This window comes from Spea bombifrons, chromosome 11, assembly GCF_027358695.1.
Source record: "Spea bombifrons isolate aSpeBom1 chromosome 11, aSpeBom1.2.pri, whole genome shotgun sequence".
Taxonomy (NCBI): domain Eukaryota; kingdom Metazoa; phylum Chordata; class Amphibia; order Anura; family Pelobatidae; genus Spea; species Spea bombifrons.
In genome coordinates, this window is record NC_071097.1 from 1,498,486 (window position 1) to 1,506,072 (window position 7,587).

At 48.7% G+C, this 7,587-nt stretch overlaps 1 protein-coding gene across 3 annotated transcripts in view; it reads left to right on the forward strand.

Annotated features, from left to right (window-relative positions):
- ZMIZ1 (zinc finger MIZ-type containing 1) overlaps positions 1 to 7,587 on the forward strand; it is an 81,647-nt gene that overhangs the window by 24,295 nt on the left and 49,765 nt on the right. For all 3 annotated transcript variants that reach the window (XM_053450972.1, XM_053450973.1, XM_053450974.1), the window contains exon 2: positions 5,783 to 5,900. The gene's annotated coding sequence lies outside the window, so the exon portion shown is untranslated. The remainder of the gene's footprint in view (positions 1 to 5,782; positions 5,901 to 7,587) is intronic.

Below are 7,587 nucleotides of genomic sequence, written 5' to 3' on the forward strand. Positions count from 1 at the left end.
AACGGACAGTCTTTGTTTCAAGATATTGCTAGTAGAAGGTTGAACCTATTCCTCGGTTTTCTTTTTTGCCCCATAATATAAATGTTTTCAGGCAGCTGCATAGCAGCCATTTGTATGATTCTCGCTCTGTTATCTGATCCCCGATCTACTAAACCCCCCGACTCCTTATCATACTGCCTGTGGGGAACAGTAGAATGGCTCTGTCTTAGTCACCCAGTCGGACACTCTGACTAATTTAAGTCTAAGGCGGGACGGACTTCATTAGCATCGCCATAAAGCATCAGCTCAGTGCGGTGTTTGAGCCGGAAATATCACATAACTGACAGCAACGGTGGCTCCGGGTCTGCAGATAAAGGGAGTTTATTGGAGCAAAATGAGAGGGAACCAGGTTTTTGTGGCAGATCGATATTACTGTATACAGCGCTGGGGGGTTCTTGATGTATACGACACTGGGGGGAGTTGTTACTGTATATGACGCTGGAGGAGTTCTCTATGTATACCACACTGGGGGGGGTGTTACTGTATACGGCGTTGGAGGGCTTCTCAATGTATACAGCGATGGAGGGGTTCTCAAAGTATACGACACTGGGGGTTATTTCTGTTTACAGCGTTAGAGGGGTTCTCAACGTATACCACACTGGTGGGGGTTGTTACTGTTTACGGCACTGGAGGGGTTCTCAAGGTATAGAACACTGGGGGTTGTTACTGTTTACGGCGCTGGAGGGGTTCTCAATGTATACGACACTGGGGGTTATTTCTGTTTACAGCGTTAGAGGGGTTCTCAATGTATACCACACTGGGGGTTGTTACTGTTTACGGCGCTGGAGGGGTTCTCAAGGTATACTACATTGGGGGGGTTGTTACTGTTTACGGCGCTGGAGGGGTTCTCAAGGTATACCACACTGGGGGTTGTTACTGTTTACGGCGCTGGAGGGGTTCTCAAGGTATACCATACTGGGGGGGTTGTTACTGTTTACGGCGCTGGAGGGGTTCTCAATGTATAAGACACTGGGGGGGTTGTTGCTGTTTACGGCGCTGGAGGGGTTCTCAATGTATACCACACTGGGGGGTTGTTACTGTTTACGGCGCTGGAGGGGTTCCGCTTAGGGAGAAAAGTAACCTCGTACATATATTAAAAATGGCCGTATCCGCTTTGTGAAATGGCTTTTGCTGCATTCTCATAGAGAAGCACCTAGGAGTTAATTGCGTCTCCCCCCCCCCCATTTATTCAGCTGTTTTCAATGCACCATTGCCTGGAGCCGTCGAGTCCTTTCATCAAGCTGCCGGGCGCCCTGTGATCTGTGGCCGCGTATAACAAGATGCTATTAAAGGAGGGCTGCTTCGTCTTGGGAAGCTGTCACTGCTTCCTCTCCGTGCTCGGAAGGAGGATGACGGGGGAGCTGCAGACGCTGCGGTGTAATGCATCACCCCCATCGCCTCAGCCGCTGCCTTGTAAATCCGCAGACCCTTTATTAGAGAAACGTATTGTCTGCCGGCAGATCGGCCCTGTTCGGCCCGTCTAATCTGCCCGCTTCTCCTGCTGTAAAGACTCAAACCTTAATCAGTCGTCGCTCTCGACTTAAATTCATATTCTTATCCCAATGCGTGTTTACATTCCCTCACTGTGTCAGCCTCTACCATCTCTGCTGGGTGGCACGTGAAAAGGTAGCACAAATTCCCACGAGCCACGCAGGGATAAGAAGCAAAAAGCCAAGAACAGGTCGCCCGTTCGCTCGCTGGCGGCCATGCGTGCCAAGGTTTGGTGCCGAGGAGCTTGTGGGAATCTCCAGCTGGAGAAACTCAACCGATGTCCTTCAGCTGCAACCTCTTGCCAGGATGTCCCTTAAACGGGCTGTCAAACTGCCACGACCTCGCCGGTCATACCCACCGGTCCATCTCCTTTTACCCTGCGACCGATCCCTGCCGTTCTTAAAGCTTTCCTGTTTCATGTTAGCCGTGTCGTGTGTACGTAGTATGTAAACCAAACAAAAACATAAAGAAAGCCCCCCCCCTTTAAATCCCTGTTCTGCACCACTGTCCACCAGGGGGGGTGGGGTGAGGGGTTACTACTGGTTATTGGTGACCCCCGGTAACTTAAGAAGTCGATGCCTTCCAGCAGAGGAAGTGTTAACTCTGAACATTCCATTGAGTGACTTCATCAAAAGCCTGGCCAGACCCCTTGCTGACATCACAAAATAGCTGCATAGGGTGGGGGTGGGGGAGTTTACAAAAAAAAAAAAAAAGAAGCCCCCTGCACACCAGAAGCCCCCTGCACATCTACACCCTGGGTAAAGGTAGGGGAGACAGGCAGCCAAACAACTGCATCGATTTTTATTGCTTTATTTTTTCTCAGTTCTGAATATTTTTGGAAAACCTGCAGATTCCTTGTTTTTGCAGCAAATTCCCAACTTTGTTAGCCCTGCGGCTTTGTATGGGGACTCATACCGACCAAGAGTCCCTGTTTACTCTGACCAGTCCCTCTCGCAAACCTCTGATGCCCCTCTTTCTTCTCATGTTTCACTTCTTTCTTCCCCTGATGCCCTCTTTTCTCCCCTGATGCCCCTCTCTCCTCCCTTGTTGCCCTCTCTCCTCCCCCGATGTCCCTCTTTTCTAGGAGGTGAGAATGTTTGCTGGGTATGAGGGGATCGCGGGGTTCTACGGCCCCAAAAGCCCCGATAATGTGTATAGAAACAGCAGGAGATGGCTTTATAAATGAAACGGGGTAAATAAACCCCATTATTCTTCCTCTAAATGCCCCGCTCAGTGACACAGATGGGGCACAAAGTCGCATCAAAAGTCCCAGTACCCCCAGCCCACACCCCTAAAACCAAATCACCCCCCTCTCGGGGCGTTGGGATCGTTGGCAGGTTTGGGTCAGTTCCGCAGAAGGGGTTATTTGGCCGCCTCGGCGCCTTCCCCCTTGCCAAGAAAAGTAGATCGTTTTTGTCCTCCTCCCCACCCCAAACGCCATGGAAATGGGCTTGGTGCCCGCGGTGGCCTCGTTGTTATTTATTTATTTCCCCGGCATGCAGCATAATAGCCCGAGCTGCACGCTGGAAACAGAGAGCGCATTAATGATTGATAAAAGCTGAGAGCCGTTCAAAAAAAATGAAAAAAAATCCTGTTTAAGGCCGATGAATAATTTAAAGCACTTTCTGTATGTTTTTGAGAAACGCTCTTTTTTTTTTTTCTTTCTATCTTCCCGATGGCCTCGAAAAAATGTCAGGAGAGCTTTGACGGTCGTCACCGCTACTACCACTTCTCCTCCGAGGCCCCCCAGCGTCTCTGGCGCCTAACAGGTTAATTCCGCACGGCGTGTCACCCTATCGCTCATGGCCCATGTGGATATTTACGAGCGTTTCTCCGGCCGGCGCGTTGTTTTGGCTGCGTAGTAATTACGTTGCAAGCTCTTCAGGGAAGTAGATGTCCAAGGATGGAAGCCTAATGCGACTGTAGGCCTACTGGTTCTGCAGAAGTCCACGAATGGTGGACCCACCAGACGTACCGCAAACTGTGTCGGGCAGGTGTGCTCACTAAACGCCGAGATGTGAGCTGGGTTACGGAAGTAACAAGACCGGCTTAACGCAAGAACGCTCAACAGCGGTCAACGAGGTCACCAGGAGTAACTTTCTGTTGCATCAAGTGCTTTTGGGTGGGACGTTGGAAGCTTCCTCTTGGGTCGGATCGAGATGCAGTTAGGGTGAGTGCAGCTCCACTTCTCTTTTCAACGTGGAATCTGTCAACCAGCTTGTTTTCGAGAGTTTCCCAATTAAGGTGGTCTTGGGAGTTGGCGGTCGAGTCGACCGGTTAGGTTGATCTTTGAGAGTTGGTGGTTGAGTCTGCATGTTGAGGTGGTCTTAAAAGTTTAGCAAGTCTTCCAGTTGAGGAGGTCTTGAGAGATGGACTTGGGAGTTGGTGGTCGAGTCGACCAGTTGAGGAGGTCTTTATTATTATTGTTTCATATAGTGCCATCAAATTCCGTAGCACTGTACAATGGAGGGACAGGACACAACAAGTAGTAACAAGTAACGTAACAATTTCACTTACAGAGACAACAGGTGAGGAAGGCCCTGCTCAAACGAGCTTACAATCTAGAGATGGTGGATGGGTCTAACGCTTGAGGGGGTCTTGACAGTTGGTGGTAGAGTCCACCTGGTGAGGGGTTCGTGAGAGTAGATGGTGGAGTCCACCAGTTTAAGGGGGTCTTGTTTTCTGTGGAGTTGGGCTGAGTTGCTGTAGACTGGAATGCCACATTTATTGAGCTGGGCTTGGAGTCGTTTGGTTGGGTTGGTCTTGAGAACTTGGTAGAGACTGTAAGCCGCTATCTGCCTGCAGTTCCTTAGGTGGACAGAGACAGGTCGCTGGCTGCCACCATGGTCCACAGGCTGGGAGTTGTGGTATAATCAAGCAGGTGTTCTTCACCCTAAAACCCTCATCCCTGTGATTGGCCAGATCGGGACGATAGACCCCGTAAACTTTCCTTCGTACAGGAGAAACGCATCGGGAGTCTCGCTCTCAGGTGATGGTGCGTCTCATTGACCTCTGCTGGCCCGTCTAATGCCCACGGTGCCCTTCATACTATAAAATGAATGCTACCAGATGAAATATCTCGCCCCTTAGCGAATGAACCCCCGTCCAAAGGGGCCACGGCCCGCCTGCGCTCTTCCTTCCCTTTCTGAATCTCTGCTTTGTCCTCTCCTGCTCCTGGGAGCCGGTTGGCCGGAGGTGCCTGAGATCCTCGCAGAGATGCGTGTTGTCTGACACCCGATACGGCTCTGGAACATTTTCCCAGCTCCCCGTGATTCCCATCCTCCTATTTATTAATCTCCTGCCCTGTTTATTTTGCTCGGAGCGGCCCTGCGCACCGAAGCAGCCATCCAACCCGCATCCAATTTCACCGCGTTCCCGTTAACCCCGGAGCGACCGGAGCCAGGGAATCCGCCAACCCGCTTTATTCTTCTTAGGCTTCTAGAATTGCAAAAATAACCAGTTGAGCGCTGGGGGACTTCACATAGATTTCCCAGAATATTTTTGGGGGGAGTTTTTACGAAATTTTTTTTCTCGTTCCCGCTGGATAAAGAGGCCTTTTTTTTATTATTATTTATTTAAACCTATTTATTTTTATTTTTTTTCTTTAATCTATTTGTTTATTTTATTATTTATTATTATTATTATTTTTTGGTTTTTTATTCACTGGCAGCTCATCCGTCGGCTGGCAGCCGACGGATCTTGTTGAAGTGACTCTTATCTACTTTCCCAGATGATGAGAATTATTGATTCCTCCCCCACCCCCCCAATCACGTGACACCGCGGTCTATTAACCCCTGACTTAACGGGAGTCTCAAGGAATAACTTTTATGTATACAGCGGGAGGCGGCCATTGCTGTCAGTCATGTGATATTTTGGGTGACTTTCCCGGCTCAAACACCACACTGAGCTGATGCTTTATGGCGATGCTAATGAAGTCCGTTCCTCCATAGACTTTCATTAGTCAGAGAGTCCAGCTGGTTGATTAAGACCGAGCCTTTCTATTGTTCCCCACAGGCAGTATGATAAGGAGTCGGGGGGTTTAGTAGATCACGGATCAGATATCAGAGCGAGAATCATACAAACGGCTGATATGCAGCTGCCTGAAAACATTATATTATGGGGGGAAAACTACAACTGGGGTGAAAAAACTAAAGCTAGAAATGTTTCTGGAAACGTATGTTTGGTCTGATTGTGAGAATTGAAGAGACGCAGCGGCCCCTTATCTCTGACCCTATTCCTCTCCTTCCTGCAGGAAAGCTGGGGTTTGCTTCGGTTCGGCAGTCACGAGAGGACTTGGCCCTTCCTGCGCGGGGCTGGACAGCTACACCCATGAATGAACATTGACTGCCCCATCGAGACCCCCTACACAGGTAAACCCCGCCGGCCTCGCGTGTCTTTTACTCCTGATGGAGATGCTCATACCTGCCAAGTGTCCTTGTCTAGTCTAGCCAGTCCCTCTCCCAAACCCCTCTCCTCCCTTTTTTCCTCTCCTGATGCCCCCTCTTTTCTAGGAGGTCAGAATGTTTGCTGGGTATGAGGGGATCGCAGGGTTCTACGGCCCTAAAAGCCCCGATAATGTGTATAGAAACAGCAGGAAGGGGCTTTATCAACTAAACGGGGTAAATAAACCCCATTATTCTTCTAAATGCCCCTCTCAGTCCTGCCTATCTTTTTTTTTCTCCCCGTCGCTCTGTGAGATGCGTCGGCAGCCGTATAATCCTTCCACGTTCCCCGGCGTGTTTCGCTCCTCGCCGCCTCGTTATACCTGTTACCCTGCCCTGTTATTAGCCGTGAAGGGGTATAATTGTGCCTCCTCCGCTCTTTCTGAGAGAATAGCCCCCCCCGCGCCAAACTCTTTCCTGAAGATGCCTTTAATTAGAGCGCCAGCTCTGCTGTCAGGAGAATCGCCACCGCGAAACGCGTGAGGGTTTAAAAAAAAAAACACGAAATCACAGTATCGCTGTACAGGGGAGAGAAAAGACGCTCTGTTTATTCCTCCCCAAATACAGTCGCTTGCCTCTAATAATAGGAAGCAATCAGCGGCGCTCTCGCGCCTTCCAGAGGTGTCACTCGGCACCTGGGTCTCGCGCCTCTCCGCGCGCGGTGATCGTAACACCGTTTGGAGCCGCCTGATGAACGTGTTACACGGGGGAGACCGGAATACCCCCGCGTCGGAGCGTGTCGGGGGAGGGGGGGGTTCTCCGAGGTCGCTAGAAGATGCTCAAGGTCACGATGCCTTCCTCCTTCAATCCGGGTTTCTCGTTCACTTCAGAAATCCATTTATTTCTGATTTTAAATTATAATTTTTTTAGAATAAAAAACATTGTATGAGAAGAGGGATCCGTTCTTGAATGCAGGTGTCCGGTTCACCTGCACTAAAGGAACCCATAGAGAGAATCCCACCCCCCAAACACCAGATTAAAACGAGTCGTTAGTCATCCAGAGATGTTACGTTTTTCATTTTATTTATTTAATTTACTTTTTTTTTTTAAATGTTTTTTTTTTATTTTTTAGAATTGTGTCGAAAGAGGTAGCGATTCTTTAATCCAGGTGTCCTACCCACCAACACTTTAAGAATCTATAAAGGGTTAAAGCAGTATTTTTTTTATTTTTACATTTCAATTTTTTTTTATATTGTTTCTTTTTCTTTTTTTTTTTTTTAGAATAGTAAAAGAAATGCCATTGTATCCAAAGAACGATACGTTACAAATTCATTTTACAAATCTTATCCCCCGGGGGGGCGGCGACTTCAGGAAAAAACATTTTAAAATCTTAATTTTTACATTTTATTTTTAAATTGAATCGAGCCGTAAAACCGGAACCATTTTCTCTGCGTTTCCCTATAAATTAATTCATGGCGGGTTTGGGCTTCATCTGGAATTTGGCCCTGTGGGAGGAGTCTTATTTCTCCCCATTAGATGCCACCCTGGACATGGTTGTATTAACCTCTAACACCTCTGCTGGGATGCTGTTCCACGTATCCACCACCCTTCTCAGTAACCTTAAACCTCCGTACATTAGAAGTAGCTACCACTTACACAGGGAGGTTGTTCCACT